Raw genomic sequence first — 19,191 nt, 5'->3', positions numbered from 1 at the left:
AGGCCAGTCTGGACAACTGGACAACTTATTGAGATCCTGTCTCAGAATGAAAAATAAAAGGGTCAGGGATATAGCTCAGTGGTAGAGTGCATGCCTAGCATGTATGAATCCCTAGGGGGTTTGATTCCCATACTACAAAATAAATAATTAAACAAACAAACAAATAAATAAATTAAACTTTTTATTGAGTTGTCAAGAAGATTATTTGAGTTAATGTGTACAGAGAGTATCCAGCAGGTGCCACATTGTCAATAAACACAAGTTATTGGGCTGGGGCTGTAGCTCAGTGGTAGAGCACTTGCCTAACCTAGGTGAGGCACTAGGTTCCATCCCCAGTACCACATAAAAATAAATAAACAACAACAAGAAAATAAAGGTATTGTGTCCATCTACAACTAAAAATGTTAAAAAAAAAACCCACAAATTACGATTATTAAAATAGTTAAGGAAGAGATTTTAAGTCCCGATTTACAGATGAGGAATCGTATGATGTAAATAGTTGCAGTGATTTGCCCACTAACACTTTAAGAGTCTAACCTCCAATTGCAAAGGGAGCTACAATTTGTTAAGGATCTGAAAATACCACGCGCTGTCTATTTATGTGTACCGACATTTCGTATGTTTTTGGATAATTCCGTCTTTGGCCTCAGTTAGGGCGTGGCAAGTAAAGCACATAGAATAGCCTAAATGACGATATTGTGTGGACATTGCTATCCTTGCTCAGTGGAAGAAAAGTTGAGATCCACAGAGGCAGAGGTTGCCCAAGCTCACACAATGGCTGCAGGGCAGGGGCTGGAACCTGTGACCCTCTGTCCACTTGTCTCTCAAACAGGTCTCAGAGAAGTTAAGAGTCTGGTTCAGGAGGTTCCAACAGCTTGTTCTGCTGTACTACCTCTGCAAGAAGTCTTACGGAATTTTCCAGAATTCTGGGACTGGAAATGACCTTTCTGGTCATTAGAAGTTTGACGGAGATGACCAGGACAGCAACATCCTGACTAAAAAGATCACATCAACGCCCAGAAGGCCAAGTAGGTAAAACGCAAGAATCCCAGGCTGGAGATCAGAAGTCCGGCGGTACCCCCCACCCCCAAGTCCCAGCTCTTCCCTCCGGCCCCTTCCTTCTCCCTCAGCCTGACAGGAAGAAGTTGTTGCTGTCCTCTGCAGGAAGCAGCATACACAAAGAGACAGTTCCACACCTTCCCGGGGCTCCTCCCTTCCCCTCCTCTCCCAATAGTGAAAGTGGAGTAATAATAATTATCCCAGTAATACTCAGGGAGTGTTTATTATGCTGGGCCAAGGACTTCTCATATGTTGTCCCCCAAATTAATCTTCCCAGTAACCTCTAAATTGTGTACTATCATGGTTCCTCTTTGCCAGGGCAGGAAACTGAGGCCAGGATGGGTGAAGAGTTCGCTCAGAGTCTCACAGTGAAGGGTACCTGGACTGGACCCCGATCTGTCTGATGGCAGAGCCCCTGTTCTTCATTGCCTTTCCAGACTGCAAAGTAAATGTTGATACTGGGGAGCATTGTGGGCAAAGGGACCTGGAATGTCACCACTTCAGAAGTGTCATTGGAGGGGAGACGGAAGTAGCATCTGAGATGTGATTCTGAGCTGTGATTTGTCCGTGGTTTCCTGAATGACTTTGGGTAAATCACCTACCCTCTCTGTGTGTATTCGTATATACAATAGGGTGAGATTAAGAGGTGCCCCCAGCCAGCTCTGGACTCTGGTTCCCCCCAAAGGAGGAGAGTAGGAGAAAGAAAACAGGGGTAGCCTCTGAGTGTCGTGTGAATCATCAGGACCCGCCAGGGCTCCCTCTGCCACTTCGGTGGCCTCAACCCTGTGCACGTCTACCCAAAGTTAAGTGTGAATGGAATAACACTGGGGGAAAAGTATATGTGAAATATTTCTTTAAAAAAGAAAATGAGCGCTGGGTTTCAGGGAAAAAGTCTGGGTCATGAAGTCTTAGTCAGCTCCCAGCTTGAGTTGGGCTCCGGGCCCAGTTCCATTTCTTCTCTGGCCTCAGTCTTGTGATCTCTAAAATGAGGCTATTTTTTCACAGGGTCTCTCGGAGACACTTGCCCTTATAGCCCCTTTGGTCCCTACCACAGTCCTCATCCTCCTGCCCACTAAGGCCCGCCTGCTGCCTGGGTACCCAGGTGGAAGGGCCTGTGACTCCGGGCCGAGGTGAGGACCTAAGGATGGGGCCCAGGTGGGCAGAGGTCGGGGAAGGGGCACAGTGCCACAAGGACAGACTGCTCCCGCCTTGGCCCCTGTGTTCCCCCCAAGTGGCGTGGGGGCCTGGCCTGAGATCAGAGGTCCACCCGCGTCAGCCTGGGCCCTGCCCGCGTCAAGAGGCGCCTTCTCAGCACAGAACAATGCCGGCTCTTTGAAGGACGGGGCAGCAGGGGATGGGTGTTTCTCCAAACACAGGGCCTCCTTTGCAAAACAGGCTTTGATTCCCAGGCTGGGAGGCCCCAGGTGCCTGTTGGGCGGCAGGCGGGGGTTGGGGGCTTTGTTTGGCAGGAAGGGGGGCCTTGGAGACTCAGGAACAAAGCCTGGGACAGAACTGGACGGGCTGCTGCAGCCGGCCTGGCCGAGGTGCCCGTGGGGGCAGGGCCTGCGCGTCTCCGGCCACCCCACCTCAGCTGGCCCACCCAGGGCAGTCCTGGGCCCCTTTCCCGGTGGGTCCTGGCTCTTTGGTGTATACAGCAGGTGCTGAGGGCAGACTTCCAGGCTGTCCTCGTGGTCCAGGGGCTCCAAAAATTCCTGTTTGGCAATGAGGCGGGTGATATTGGAATCCAGGAGACGCAGGGAGGAAAGGGCCTGGAACCCAGAGTGGCTGGTCGGCTCCAGGGCTCAGGGCGCTAAGGGGAGCCATGCTGGCTTCTGCCTTCCGCCAGACTCCATGCTGGGCACTTGACTCGCATGGGTCTCTGCTTTAACCCTGGATTCCTCACCTGACAGTGGCCCGAAGCCCACAGGACCTCTCTGAATCGCCTCTTGCCACCTCCCCCTCACTCATTCCACTCAGCCTCCTGGGTTCCTCGCAGTTCCAGAACCACCAGCACATGCCGCCTGGGCACCTCCACACCAGTTGTAGCCTCCGCCCACCGTGCTCTGGCAGGGTGGACCCCCTGAGCTGCGTCAGGCCATGGCCCACACCCTGCATTCTTCAGGGTGCTCTCCCCAGCCCACCCCCCGTTTTCCTCCTATAGCCCTTTTCCCCCTGATGATACATGGTACATAGTTACTTACTGAGGATGCCATATATAGACTTTCCCTCTCAACTGGAAGGGAAGTCCCACCAGGCCAGGTGCCTTTGCCAATTGTACTCACCCTGGTAACCTCAAGTACCTAGAACAGTGTCCAGTGCTCGCAGTGCTAATTTCATGTCCTCTTGGCTAGGCTGTGTTCTCCAACAGTTTGGGCCAACACCTGTCTAGAGTTTTGCTGTAAAGGTATCTGTGGGCAGGATTAACATTTGTAATCAGTCAACTCAGTAAAGCAGACGACCCTCCAAAATGTGGAGGTGGGCCTCATCCAATCAGTTGAGGGCAAAGACTAAGGCATCCCAAAGAAGAAGCAATTCTGCCTCAGGAATACAACACAGAAACCCTGCCCCATAGATTCAACACACCAGGCTATACTACCAATTCTTACCTCAATTTCCACCTTACAGATTTCACACTTGCCAACCCTGATAACCACATGAGCCAATTTCTACACACACTTACACACACAAACACTCCCCACTGGTTTTATTTCTTTGGCGAACCCTGAACTAGTAAGGTACTCGAAGAATACTGGAGTTGAACCATATGAAATTGCTGTTGCTGTCAGTAAAAAGTAGTTGAGTATCGGCAATTTCTTGTGGCTCGACCGGATCTCTGTAGAAGGACTAGATGAACAGACTGCAGAGCAGGCATGAGGTAGTCATTATTGTACTGAAACTCAGACTCAGAAGAGATAAAGCCACTTGCCAAAAAGGCACAGTGGACAAGTGGTGGAACTGGGATTCAAACTTTACCCACTTCCAAGACTACACTCTTAGCAAACGTAGCGGCTTCTGCCTTCTTTAATCAAGCCACCATGGGCCTCCCTCTGCAGAGCTGTCTGCCTTCCTGGACTTCAGTTTTGAAATGGCAGTTGGAAATCTGGATGAGTCTGGAGGCTTCCTGGCCACCAGCTCCAAGGCTGCCAGGAAAATAGCCCTGTGATCCTTCAGTTGAGGCCCTTCTCCTGCTCTGGTGGGTTTTCTTGGGGCTAGGGTTTCTGTGCATCTGGTTGGTGACATGGCTCATGGCTGGCTGCACATGGGAGCCCCAGCCCTAAGGGACTCCTAGAGGAAGACTGACAGAAGACCACCACCCATGACTAGGGCCTGGGCGGAAGGCAGCCGGGCTGCTGGAGTCTGGGACAGAGGTGGCCTCTGGGTGGTGGGCCCGGGTGCCAGAGTTGACTCTGTCACCTAGTGGCTGGGCGACTTGTGCCAACTTCTTTTAATATCTGTATCTCGGGCTCCCCATATGTGAAATGGGATAATAAAGCTTTACCCCTGAACTGTTTTTAAAACTAAATGACAAAATACATTTAAAGGACTTTGAATCCTCACTACATGGTAGTAGTAGTAGTACTTTTCACCAAAATTTTGGGTGTCTGCTGGAGGCAAGAAGAGAAGCAAAGCATTTCTTTTGGGGCCCTGATTACATCCCTCATTCCCTCCTGGATTCTCTCCCCCTCAACAGATGTTCCCTTGGAAGAGGGTCTGATGGCAGTCATTTAGCAGGACTTCCTGTGGTGAGATTATCCCATCCAGGTGTTACCCTGGGGGAGGGGGTGTCTTTGCCTAGGTCTGGCTTTGTCTGCTGAGAAGGAAAAAAGAAAAGGAAGCCTACCACCATTCCAGGTTCCTGAAAATGACACCCCACAGTAGATAATTATGTTATTTTGTATTTCCCTCCATAAGCAAAAAACCTGTGGTGGTGATAGATTCTCTAATCCAACTTTAAACAGGTGGAGAAAGTCAGGCCTGCTGCTCCGGCCCCCAGTGCTGTAAGAGCTCTACGGCTGCGCTCGCCCCAAGGCAGTGTGGTTTTCAAAGTGAGGATGCAACTTGATGCTCTGGATTGCAGGAACAACTATTCATTTGCTTTTTTTTTTTTTTTTGGCACTGGGGATTGAACCCAGGCGCTTTAGCACTGAGCTACCTACCCAGCCCTTTTTATTTTTTTATCTTGAGACAGAGTCTCATCAAATGGCTGAATCTTGCCTCTTGGCTCCTCCTGCCTCCAACCTCCCGAGCTGCTGGAATTACAGGCATGTGCTACAGAGCCCAGCCCTCCTTATACCCATTTTTATAACAAAAAAGTAATTGCTTTTTATTCCTATTTAATATAGAGATAAAGAATTCAAAAATATATCTATATTGAAGCTGCATGCTCAGATTATTTTTAACCTATAATGGTGGGAGATCAAAGAGACCATAGCTCCAGGGAACCATCCTGGACTTCAGTTTTCAGGATGACTTCCTTCCTGCACGAGGGCTCAGCTCCAGCTGAGTCCCTGCAGGGGACTAGCAAGGACCAACAGCACCATCTTTTAGACGTTGATGGATCCTTGGCCTCTGCAGTGTGGTCCACTCTCCCCAGCTCCCAGACTGTCTGTCTCACACTGGCCACGAGGTTATCTGTCCTGGAGCCTCCGACAGCCTTCCTGTTATCAGAGTCCAAGTGTCTATGGAGGAGCCTGAACCGCCTGCCCCTTCCCATCCTGCTGGGTTACAGTGTGTCCTCAGAGAGAGAGTAAACAGAGGAGGTGACAGTGTCAATAAATGTCTCCCGTGTGGCCTTGGCTAGCACATAGGCCTTTCCATTAAGAGACACAGGTAAATTTGTGCTTGTGGCCTTCCTACAATATACACAAGAATAAATATTAAGAATACAGGAAATAGTAATAAATACAAAAAAGAACAAAAAGGAAAAGAATGTCTCTTTATGAATTCTAAGATCTTAAAAAGCTAGTTCTAGGTAACACAAAATCCTGCCTCTGGAACCTTGTCATGAGTAGGATATTTGGGTCAGAGCCCCAAATCACTGTGCCCATACAAATATACAACAAATATATGTTAATTAACTGATTGATTAGTGAAGGAACCAATAAAATGTTGTGATTGGTTCAAAGCAGAATTAAAAGAATCACACATTTATAGGTATAGGAATGCTGATGAATTTTAAAATATTTATAAAGCAGTCTATCTATTGAGTAGTAAGCAGGTGTATTCCACTGGACACAATATAATTGCTTCTTATTTTATTTTATTTTTGTGGAACCCAGGACATGCACATGCTAGACAGGTGCTCTACCACTGAGCTGCATCCCCAGCTATTTCTATTCCTTATTTTGAGACAGAGTATGGCTAAATTGCTCAGACTGGCCTTGAACTTGCAATCCTCCTCCCTCAGCCTCCAGAGTCACCGGGATTACAGGCATGTGCCACCACACCTGGCAATTCACTTGCATTTCTCTGGAAAAGGATAATTTGTCTTATTATCGATTTTCCACCCTTAGAGAGTCATAAAATATCTCTAGGATAATAAAATACGAAGATAAACTGAAAGAGAACTCTAGATAAGACACCCAGTCATCTCTCATGCCATCTCCAGGTCTTTCTCCCAATGTTTCCTGAGACCAGAAGAATAAGAAAATAAGAAAAATAAGTTTGGCAAATACAAACAAAGATCTCCATTCAGAATGTGTTCTATCAGGAAAATGAGCAATTACACTCCATTTAGGCATGCTCTATCAAAATGTACAAATGCATTCTACTGTCATGTACAACTAATTACAACAAATAAGAAAAAATTCTTAAAAAATGTATTCTATTTGAATCAACGGGGAGCTGGATCATGGCAGAGTTTCATCTTTTTTCTCCTATGGGTGATTCAAAAGAGGGTTGCAAGTCATTGAGCTGGGAAATTTGGTTCAGGCTCCACCTCAGCATTCTGGAGCTGGTGAACCTTTGGTCATTCACTTCTCTCTGAGCCCATGAACTGTGACTACAACATGGAGCCAGTGACAAAGGCCTTAGGGTAGACATGGCTCCCCAGATAGGGCCCTGAGTGAGAATTCTGGATTCAGGAGTTCTTTTCCTCTCTTCTTGAAAACAATCCTCCAGGCTGCCTCAGGCATCCAGTCCTCAGCTGAAAACACTATCCATTTCAGCTACTTGGCACTTCTGTCAAGACCTCAACTGGTTGGAGATCTGACTGTGCGGAGTTCCAGAGACAAAGCAAGCCTGTGGGAAAGGTGATTAAATCTTTTTTTAGTATCACTTGGAGCAGGCATCCTGGGCTGTAGAGAGGAGGAAGTCAGTGAGTCCATTCACAGATCTAAGAGATTTGACTGAGAGGAAGATTTGGAATAAGCCAGACATTTCTATTTTTGGAGGGGTGGTCAGAGATGTCTTTGAAAATCTGATGAAAACCCCATATTCTCTCCTACATGTGTAGGGCTTGCAGAGGAGGCACTTAGATCTTCCCTAGTGTTGTGGGGCATGGAATGGGGGTACCCTCTTCAGCCTCCTCCCTTCAGGAAGTGTCCCCAACTTCACAGGAACCAGAGGCCAGCCTCATAGGGGAAATGAGAGGTGGCTGATGAATTACCTTCTTAGCTCCTTTCCTGTCCTCTAAGCGATGGGGCCAGGTAGGATGCTTCGGCCTAGATGGGAGTCAGGTCTCTTTCAGTCTTGCTTTCTTGGCCAGGGGCACTGCCCTAAGTCCCACCATCTCAGTCTCTGAGTCCACACCTCCCAGTGCTAGTACTAGTGCTGGTGGTGGGACTTCCAAAGGAAAGACAAGGGGCCTCAACCTCTTCCCTCTCATTCATGGAGTCCCTTGAGAAAGGTGAAGAATGTGAACTTTGGAGTGGGTTTGAGATTCTTCTCAGTTCTGTCTTCAAAAACGAACTGGTAAACAAACAAACAAACAAACTGGTTGATCATTTGGGTGTTCATTTGCTAGGACTGCCCTACGAAATAGCACAAACTGGGTGGACCCCAGTCCCAGGATATATGGGGGTGCTGGCAGTCCCTGTTCAAGGTGGTGGCTCCATTGCTAAAACTTCATGGGTATGGCTTGAAAGAAGGCTTCAGATAAGGCACACCTTGGCCACACAATGATTCAGGTGTTTGAAATGTATGGGAATGATGTACATAAGGCAATGGGATTAGTTATGTTAGGTTACGTTGACCCAACAGAGAGGTAATGAAAGCCGAGGATCTTTAAAAACAAAAGCTGGGTGTGAAGGGGCTCTTGGGTGGCTTATGAATACACCCTTATCTCCTGCAGAGGGAATAAGCTTAATACCCAAGTCAGGAAATAATAGTATGATGCTTCAAAGTTCGTAGAATGATGGGGTGAGGCAGGTCTGTACTGCCAAAGGTCAAGACACTGGGTTGAAAAATGTGGGGACTGAGAATGTAGCTCAGTACTTGGTAGAGTACCTGCCCAGCATGTGTGGATCCCCAGGACTATAAAAACAAAAATAAATATAAAAAACAAAACAAAAAACCTGGTACCTGTCACCTCACATGGGGACATGGGGATGGGGATACCTCTGTGTTTTGGCTCCCCAGATGCCTCTGTCCTATCAGAACACGCAGAGGCAGTTTACCACTCCCTAACAAGAGGCAGCAACCATCCACCTCCAGCAGGATGATACTGGAGAGCATTTTTCCTCCCCAGGTCCCCAACAGGGGCCCCTTTCAAGAGTCCAATTCCACTTTCTTTCTTGGTAGCCTGACTGATTAGCTAAGTTGCACCATGACCCAGCCACCATCTTATCTGGGAGGACAGAGAATGTACCTCAAGAAACAGCAGGAATTAAGCAAAGTGTATATGCAGCAGAGTGTATTTTTAGGGTGCTAGACTAATGGATTCAGAACTTAAGACAGATTTAACTCTCTGTCAAGGATTGGGGGAATGGTGCAAATTTGCCACTCAGGAGGTTTCTCGACCTTGAAGAAAGTGATGGTCCAAACCAAGTAAAGTTGAAATGCCTGGATTGCCTTGGCAAATGGTGGAGAAAGGATTAAAAGATTCAAGGAAGTGAATATGCTAGAGTGGATACATCACGTTAAGCAGTAGACATGAGGATTATAGTCTGTGGGGAAAGGCAAAGAGAGATATCCAATTCATTAGGAGAGTGTGAGAGGGACACCAGTGTCCAGAAAGTTCAGTGACAGCCAGGTGCAGTGGTGCATGTCTGTAATCCCAGAGGCTTGGGAGGCTGGAGGATGGAAATTTCAAAGCCAGCCTCAGCAACTTAGTAAGGCCCTAAGCAACTTAGCAAGACCCTGTCTCGAAATAAAAAAATAAAAGGGCCTGGGATGTGACTCAGTGGTTATGCACCCCTGGGTTCAATCCCTGGTAAATAATAATAATAATAATAATAATAAATTACATGACATCTCTCTCCTGTAAGCTAGAGAAGAGATGATGGTAGGAGAGAGCTTGTCTTGGTAGCAATAGAGGCAATGGAACCCTCATAAAAGTTAGGAGGTCATGATTATTGTAACAACCAGCGATACTGAAGGGGCAGCCAAGGATGCTTGACCTGCAGAGAGTTGTGGAGATGGTTACTAGAAAAAGACATCCCTGTCGGCAAAATAGATAGGCAATCAATGAGGGTACCATCAAAAGAAAGCAAGAATGCTTAAGTAGGACGTTTAGGACGGTTACCACAATAAAACCTCATAACTTCTTGCTTAATTCCTGGACCTGATCTAATTTTTAGATTTCTGTGTTAGTAGAAGAGGGAACTTGTTGACCGAAGAGGTGGCTGGGTCTCCAGGAGAAAGAATTGCAATGGCCAGTATGTACCTCAGGGTACTGTAAATATCTCCCCAGTTCTTCTTAAAGGGACTCAGTGTCTTGGAAAATGGTAATACTCAGATATTTCTAGGACTACTGGGCCTATGGTCTACGTTGACACTGATACCCAGAGACCTAACATGTCACCATGGCCATATCATTAAAGTGGGAAGAAAAGTGAGGATCAGGTCGGAAGTCCTGTGTAGATTCCAGCTTATAGTGGGCTGACTGGGGCTATAAGACCACTTATTAGTCATGTCTCTGGTTTCCTAATGTATACTTGGGTTAAACACTTGGTAAATAGAGTAATTCTCATACCAGGTCCTTGATCTATTGGGTAAGAGTTATCATACTGGGAAGGCCAAGTAGAAGCCTCTGAAATTGCCACCCCTATGACTACCCTTCCCACCCTCTATTCTCCACATTCTCAGTCCCTATACAGATATTAAGCCCCAAACAATACTGCAACTGGGGAGGGAAGAGCCAGATATTGTTATTTTTAAGGATCTCAAGATGCAGCAATGGTAGTCCATTTGGTTTCTGCAGGGACCATGCCAATAAGTTAAATGGGGTGGATTCTAGAACATGACTATAGACACATGAAAACTGTCCCAAATAATAACCCCAACCACATCCTGTCCTGATAAGCTATCTTCACTAGAAAAGATTAATATGGCTTCAGGGATACAGTATGTGACTTGATTTGGCAAATGTATTATTTTTCTATCTCAATCAGGAAAGAAGATAAAAAAAATTATATTCATATGGAGTAAACAACAATATACATCCATAGTTTTACCCCAGGGCTGTGTTAATTCACTTCCTCCTTGTAGAGTCCAAAAAGTGATGGAGCACCTTTACATCCCAGAGATCACCACATTGATCCATTACATCAATGATATCATGTTGACCAGGGGAATAAGCAAGAGGTAGTGAGCACGTTGGAGGCCTTGATAAAATACGTGCATTCCACAGGGTGGGAGATAAGCCTCACAAAGATTCAGAAGTCTGCCATACTGGTAAAGACTCTCAGTCCAGGCGTCAGGGATGTCATGGGACAGTCAATTCAAAGCAAAAGACCATTGTTGTTTCTGCCACAATAAAGGACGCATTGTTCCAGCCAGATCTCTTTGGGTTCTTCAGTACCTATTCCATAACTAGGGATACTGTTCTAGTCCATCCATATACAGGAGCCATGAAAGGCTCCTAGCTTTGAGTGGGGCCTGGAGCAGGAAAGGGATCTTCAAAAGGTCCAGGCTGCAGAGCAAACAACCCTACCACTGAGCCCTACAATCCAGTGGACCCTAGGGTTGAAGATGCCAGTGTGGAGAGAGATGTAATGTGGAGTTTGTGGCAAGTCCCAAATAGAAAATCACAATTCAGGTCCTAGGGTTCTGGGGCAAGGCCATGCCATCCAGAGGAAAGAATTATATACCTTTTTTAGAAAAGTTCCTGCATGCTACTAAGACATGCTAGAGACAGAACTCTTGACTATTAGATGACATTAGACATTGACATTAGATGACAATGTCTGGAATTACCGGTATGTGCTATGTTTAGTTGGACCTGCCGAGTCATGAAGTCAGGCAAGTCCTGCTGTGATCCACTATAAGATAGAAATAGTACAGCTGGAATCTATCCTGAATGGGACCTCAGGGTACAAGTAGCTGTGTGAGCAAGTGGTCCTGACCCCGGTGTCACCCATTATGGTTGTTCCAATGTCCCTCTGTGACTTTATGGGTGTTCTCGTAGGACTACTTGAAAGAGAAAGGCAAATCCTGCACTTGGTTTGTGGCAAGGCTCTGTAAGATGGAGACCATTCATTCTCCAGGTGCAATATACACACTGAATCAGCAACCTTCACATAGACTCAAAAATACTTGGGTCTGGAATCCAAAGAATGAAAGTAGGAATGGTCCAGTGACCCATTGAGGGGTTTGGTGTTTCTTATCCCTGTGCAATGTTGGTGGTTCTGGTCCCAGGAAGGGGATGTTTTTGCTCCAACAACAGCAAGGGGCTGATTGAACTACAAGCTGCTGCCAGGGCACTTAGACTTCTTGTATTCAGAAATCACCACACCATCTTGGCAGGGGTAACTGGACCTGAGCTTTAGGAGGAAGTAGTTGCTCTTTCAAAATGAGGGGAATATGTGTGGAACCAAGATGATGCACTCAGGACCCCTTGTCCACCTGTGGCTGCAATTGGATAATGGCAGCAACCCCAAGGATATGATTACTAGGAAAGAGGGTTTGAGTTACCCCACCTGGCAGGTGCTAGCTGAGGAGAAGAGGAATTCAATGTGGATAGTGGGAAAGAAAGAGAATGGGCTCCAGCTGACGATCCAATTGCCACTGCAGAGCTGGGGACTGTCGTTGGTACCTCCCTCTTCTCAGTGTCTTTTGCTCAAGAAGAGAGGTCCATGAAAGGCTGGAGATGTGCACTGTACAGTGAGTGCATGGGAGACAGTGGAGTCATCGAGGTGCATTACTTAGGCCTCCCTTCAAGAAAGGACTTGCCACTCAGCTGTGAGGGACAGGAAGTTGACCACCACAAGCCGCAGTACCTGCTGATGGAGGTCATACTCTCTGGGCCGCTCCAAGTCAATGAGAAGGACATGGGTCATTTCTGTCCAGTGTGGGACTTTTTGGAAGACAGTCTTTGGAAGCTCTGCATGGATTTGGCTAGATCTTTGGCAGTTTTTCATCAAGTTCTACAGGCTTCTTCCTGCCAGATCCTGTCTCCTTCCCCTTTCCCTTCCCCACATTACCCACAATCAACCTTTGGTGCTCCCAATTCCGCCTTTGCTCCTGTTTATCAAAGGACCCCAAAACAAATTCTACTTCCGATACGTCCTGGTTGTGTGAGCTGGCCCGGTGTCTTCAGCTCTCTGAACCTCTTTCCTCACTGTGAAATGGAAGGGACAATGCGTCCTCTCAGAGGTGTTGACAGGGATCAATGAGGTGTCGCATGCAAATGGCTTGCACTTGTGAATACTCCATAAATAGAGCTCACAACCTTGGCAGCCCTGCCTGGAGTAGCCAGCCCGGATGGGTTGCTGACTGGACCCTTGCACTTAGCAGAGGCTCCCTCTGCCTAGGTAGAGGTCCCTGAAGGGACACAAGCTCCTTGTTTCCCTGGTCGTTTCAGAGCTCCAGTTCTGGAGTCACAGGGACTCAGAATTGAATTCTCATTTTACCATTTACTATCTAATGTGGCTTTGAGTAAGTGACTTCATCTATTTGTGCCTCGGGTTCTTCATCTGTAAAATGAGATTTTAATAGGCCTACTACTGCTAAGAATCACTGTGTTCATTCAATGAAACCATGTCGGCAAATTGCATGCTACCTGCCTGGCACCAAGAAGCACTCCACAAACGGTAGCTAGACTTATTCATTTGTTCACTCAATATATTCCGGAGCAGTTGCTCTGTGTGTGGCTCTCTGCTGTGAATTTGGGTCACAAAGAGAAAAATCAAGCTTATTCATGAAGTTAAGAACATGTAGGAATCATGTAAATGTAGATACCATGGTCTACATTTCTCCCAGATAGAGCCTGAGTCTCAGAGAAGTGAAATGACTTGCTGAAGGTGACAGAGCAGTTTAAGTGATGGAGCTGGAACTTGAACCAAGACCCAATTGCCTTCAAAACCTTGTCCTGCATCAGGCAACATTTTTGGAGCCTTCAGTCCTCAGCAAATGGAAGAGGAAGATTGGGAAGATTCTTAAAACCTTGTGGCCCAGAAAATTCCTGCTTCTCCACTCCACACACTTAGAACTGGTAGACATCCTTAGGACAGCACAACTACTTTGGGGGCCCAGGGTCACACCCAGGTAACCCTGTCAGTGTCCTGTTGCATAGATCTGGAAGGAGAGAGGATCATTCGCAGGCCCCTTTACAAGGCCACTCCTACTCCCAGGTAGTGCTGAAATCGCGGCTTTAGGACCAGACACACCTGGGACCACGTCTCAACTTTGTCACTGACTGGTGGTGGAGCTTTGGTCTCTGCTTCCTGAACGTCCTCATCTTCTTCATCTCTTCATTTCCTCTCTCCTCCTCTTCCTCTTCCATCCACACTACGTGTACAGCCAGAATCCTGGAAGGGCAGATTCTCTGCAGAAGCTGCCAATGAGCTGTCAAAGAAAAGTCTTCATTTTCGAGACTGCCCATATTCCCCCTGGCTTCTCATTCCCTTCCCAAGATATGTCTTCTTTTATTCTCAGGAGGTTAGCACTTGGATACCCAAGATGAAATTTGACAAATTCTTGAGGCTCTACTTTGTACCAGGTCCCAAAATGGACACTTATCAAAATAACCTCCACAATAAACCAAAGAGGCAGGTCCCATTATTATATTTGTCCTGTTATTGGACATATGAGCAAATGGAGGCCCAGCAGAGCCAGGAGGAATAGCTGGGATTGGACTCCAGTCCATGTTCCTCCAAGCCCAGTGTTCCCCCTCCACGCAACCCATCCTTTCTTCCCTCTCCTCCTCTCCCCTCTCCTCCTATTCTCTCTCTCTCTTTCTCTCTCTCTCAGTGGAAATCAGAGAAGCCTGATTTGGGTTGGAGTGTAGCTCAGTGGCAGAGTCCTTGCCCAGTATGCTTGAGGGTTTGTGAGTTTGAGCCCCAGCACTGCAAAACAACAACAACAACACACAACAACAGCAACAACAACAACAACAACAACAAAAAAAAAAAACAGAGAAGCTTGACTCCTAAGTAGGTATCTGGGGAGTGAGAGCCACAGAGAATCAGCCTGCCCTGGCTTTGTGGCGTCTGTGTGCTGGATTAGGAGCTTGAAGAATTTGGGGGTGAGGGGTCAGGGAAGTCAATGGGGAGGCCTGAAGTCTCCCTGGAGAGTGTGGGATTACCAGACCTCTCTGGAGACTAACAAAAGTCATGATAACAATATCATCTGTGATTTGTTAAATCCTTCCTACGTGCCAGATCTCATTTAATCCTCCCAGCAACCCAAGAAAGAGGAATTGCCAGAATTTCCCACTTGGTCTGTGGGACTCCAGAGCTTACTCATGCCTCTCTTGATGCAAATACTCAGATCTCCCTGCAGATGATTGATGGTTCCACACTGGCTTTTGCCCCATAGATCTTGCTTTGACCAGGCCTCCTGGTCCTGCCACTACCACTCCCTTGCCCTGGCTCCTCAGAGTCCTGCCCCAAGCCCTAGGTTTTGGGTTTGGAGTGTTGAAATTATAAGCTCTTCCTGGGTGTGACTAGGTCTCTCTTCCCTGAAACACTGAGACCAAAAGAAAATGGAAGAAACTTCTTGAACCCTATTTAGAACGAGAGAGAGAGAGAGAGAGAGAGAGAGAAATAGATAACCCAAAGGACCTTGACTTCTCTGTCAAGGAGAAAGTACTTCAAGCCAGAGAAGTAGCATAATTCTGGCTCACAGGAAACTGAAGTCCAGGTTGGACTGGTCCCTGCTTCCCCAACTACCTTTGCTCCATTCAAGGCTTCTCCAGGCAGCAGTGGGAATTGAGGGGTGCCAGAAGGCAAAGCCAGAAAAATGCTGCCTTCACATAAGCATGGGAAAAATATGGTACAGTAAGCTCATGACAATCCCAGGGAAAATTCCAGAAATTCCTTTTCTAAGCAGGGATTATTGGGAGTCAAGATGGGTTTACTTAGGTCAAGGCATGACAGACTGCCCAGATTTCTCTAGTAGGAAGGATAATGGGGTATGCTGTGGGAAAAGCACCACAGACTCAGAGTTTAAAAATAGGACAGTGCTGTTATAAGAACTGCGTTAAAGAAGAAGGGAGAGAGTTTTCTATCCAGGGTCTAGGTCCACCACACCCCAGTTCCTTATATATCAAATTATAGCCTTCCTTTTATAGTTGAGCAGACTCAAGTGCTGCCAAGAGTTGTCTCATGGTTGGCAATGGAGGAGGGACCTTGGGACACTCAAGTGAGGAAGGGGAGGCATCCTGAGATGATGGACACCCATCATGTACATTTGAGGAGTGATGGTATTCATTCACTTTAGATCCATTTAGGATCTGGAAAGGGGCTCCAGAGTTTGCCCAGGAAGAGAATATCAAGAATCTCCTAGAATACGTAACATGGAAATCTATAGGCCAAGCCAGGCATGGTGGCGCATGCCTATAATAAAAATTTAAAAAGGGTTTAGGATGTGGCTCAAAAAAAGGTAAAGTGCCCTTGGGTTCAATCCCCAGTACAAGAAAAAAAAAAAAAAAAAAAAAAAATCAAGGAGGGACTGGTTGACTTGCCAGGCACCACCAGCACTGTGGGCAACCTTGTTGTTGATAAGGCTTTTGAAATGTCTCTTTGATTGTAAATGGAGACCAAATCTTAGCATAGCTAAGCCTCTGCCTGGCTGCTGAATACCCCTGCTCAGAATAGAAGGAATTGGTGGATTCTGTTGGGGCAGGGGAGGCTTGGAGCAGGGTGATCCTTTGTTGCACTGAGAGAGGAGGTCCAGTTCCTCCATACCTGGAACAATTCAACTTCAAATACTGTCATCCCTCCAAGAGGAACAGACTTTACACTCTCTAATCAAATGATAAGTCAAGTGAAAGGCAGTTTCCAAACTAACTTCTTACAATGCACACAAAAGCAGAATAAGGAAAAAGAAAATACAGACAAAAAATGAGGAAAAGAAAATCACTTGAGTGCAGAGTGCTAGTAACAAACCAAACATGGGAACATTATTCAAATGGCCCAGGAGACTAGTCCCTCCAAGATGACACTCCAATGGGTCTGGAATACCATCAAGCTGACAGCAATGAAACAAGACTGTTTACTTGGGCAGAACTTCCAGAGGCTAGAGCTGTTTCAGAGTGAATACTGGCAAACGGTGGAGTCACAGTGAGATGTACCTCAGAGGGCAGCCCCAGATCTCAGCTTCCAGATGTCAGTTTGGGAGGGAAATGTCCCAGATACCCACTATCTTATTTGTGCATTGGTGCACAGTCAGCCAGGCGGCTATCAGCCAGTCACTTGGCTCACTCACAGCTGTTCCAAGAGAAAGCTCAAAGTGGAGTTAGTACTATCAAAGTATAGTCATATCAATCATAATGAAATACCAATTTACTTAGATTACCAAAAATCATAACATGGCAAAACTCATCACAACATCCCTCCACCAACCCTCACTGCTGTCTGTTCTGGGTGCATCCGATAGAGAGCTGGGTGCAGAGGAGGGGCATGGGTGTCTGACACCCAGGGGAAAATCCTGTTGGATGCCCCCTGGTCCTGGGTTTGATCTGGCACTATTCTCCACCAGCCTGCCTGGTGTGGCCATTTCTATCAAAGCCATGGAGTGACAGGTTCAAGGTTCAGGCTCTGGAGTCAGACTTTTCCCCGCTCTAGGCACAGATCTGCCATTTACTAGTTGGGTACCCTGGAGCAACTTAATTTACGGTGCTGGAGATCAGAGTCCAGGGCCTTGTGTATGCAAGGCAGGTGCTCTACCAACTGAACTATATCCCCAACTGAGCAACTTAATTTATCTATGCCTTTTTAAATTTGAAAATGGGATAATATTAATGCCTAATTCATAAGGTTAGAGCATTTGATTTCATTTTTTGAAATGTTAGAAATACATTTTACATGAAAACCTAGTACACACAATATGTATATATAGGACACATATACATATATGCATACATGTATGTGTATAACTGGAAAGTTTTCTAAACAATCCCTAACCTTTGTGCTGATTGATGAACTATGATGTATCCCATCCCACCCATCCCATCCCATCCCATTCCATTCTTTTATTGAGTAAAATATTGGTTGAGAGTCATTAAGTTGATTTCACTATGCACATAGGTCATTGCCCACAACTAAGGTAACTCTGGGTTAAGGTGTAGCTTAAGTAACACATTCAGTTCCAAATGCAACAGTTTTCTTACACCTGTCACATTTAAAGGAAACAATTTTTTGGGTTCAATCCCCAGCACCACCAAAAAAAAAAAGAAAACCATTTTTAAGCTTTAAGATGTCCAGAAGAGAATGACCAGAGTCTTCCTTTCAGTGGTTCCTTTTCTTCCTTCCTTTCCCCACCTCCACCCCACTCATTCATTGATTGTGTCTTCACTCACTTTTTCCTCATATATCCATTTATCATTGATTTAAGTTCTGTTTCACTTGGAAAAGAGATTCCAGGGAGTTATATGCTCTGAAAATCACAGGAAAGAGGAAAGAGAGCTGTTTCTCTGGATAGAAATGGGACTTAGGGGCGAAAGTGACAGGGATACTGGACACGATGATGCATACCTGTAATCTTAGTCGTTCAGGAGGCTGAAGCAGGAGAATGGCAAGTTTGAGGCTAGCCTCAGCAACTTAGTGAAACCCTATCTCAAAATAAACAATAAAAAAGAACTGGGGGTGTGGCTCCATGGTTAAGTGCCCTGGTACCAACAAAACAACAACACAAAACAAACAAAACAAAACAAAACACCCAGTTGAACAAAAAAACAGACTGGGATGTAGCTCAGTGGTAGAGTGCTCCTGGGTCCAATTCCTAGTATCAAAAAAAAAAAAAAAAAAAAGAAAGAAAGAAAGAAAAGAGAGACAAGAGAGACAGTGGCGTGCCACTTGATGGCTGTCTGGCTGCCTTGTGAGGCCTCTCTTTTGCAAGTGTGTGATCAGAGGTGGGAGAAGGAGGACCTGAAGAGGTTTGGGTATAGGCTGGTCATTTGAGGTTTTGGTCCTTCATCCCCTGCCCCATTGAGCGCGGGTAGGCGGGTGGGGATGTTGCAGCCATCACGTGGGCTGCTGGGGGTGGGTGTGGAGAGGAGATCAGGTAGTTGAGGGTCCGTGTCCCCACCAAAGTGATTCTGTTTGGCTCAATAAGATTCTCCATAGGCTTATTTTGGAGGGACCCCCACCCCCCGCTAAAAAAAACAAAAACAAAAAACAAACCCAAAGGAACATTTTTCATTGCTGTTGAAAAAATTTTTAATCCCTAAACTAGGAGCTCATTAAATCCCTGTGAGTCTCAGAAGCAATCATTTCTAGGATTCTGGGACTTTTTTTTTTTTCCCTATAAAAACAAGTCCATTAAAATTACAGCATAAGCCTTTGTTTTGCACTCTTAAATCCAGATATAATTGAGAGCAGGAGTTAAAGAATGACGAGCGAGCGTGGCAGGGTAATGGGTTGAGATGTCATTTTGTGCCTGGGGTTTCTGTCCCTCATTCCAGGCCAGTAGAGAGCAGTGCCTTTGTCTTGGCCTCAGGGGATCAGAAGTCCCTGTAGACAACTGGCTTTTCAGGCTCTTGTTGTTTGAAAGCTTTGAGGTTATTGAGGGGGTTGTGCTTCAGAAAGGTAA

Source organism: Sciurus carolinensis, chromosome 1 (assembly GCF_902686445.1).
Source record: "Sciurus carolinensis chromosome 1, mSciCar1.2, whole genome shotgun sequence".
Classification (NCBI taxonomy): domain Eukaryota; kingdom Metazoa; phylum Chordata; class Mammalia; order Rodentia; family Sciuridae; genus Sciurus; species Sciurus carolinensis.
The sequence above is the reverse complement of the archived record's forward strand: the minus strand, read 5'-3'. Positions refer to the sequence as shown.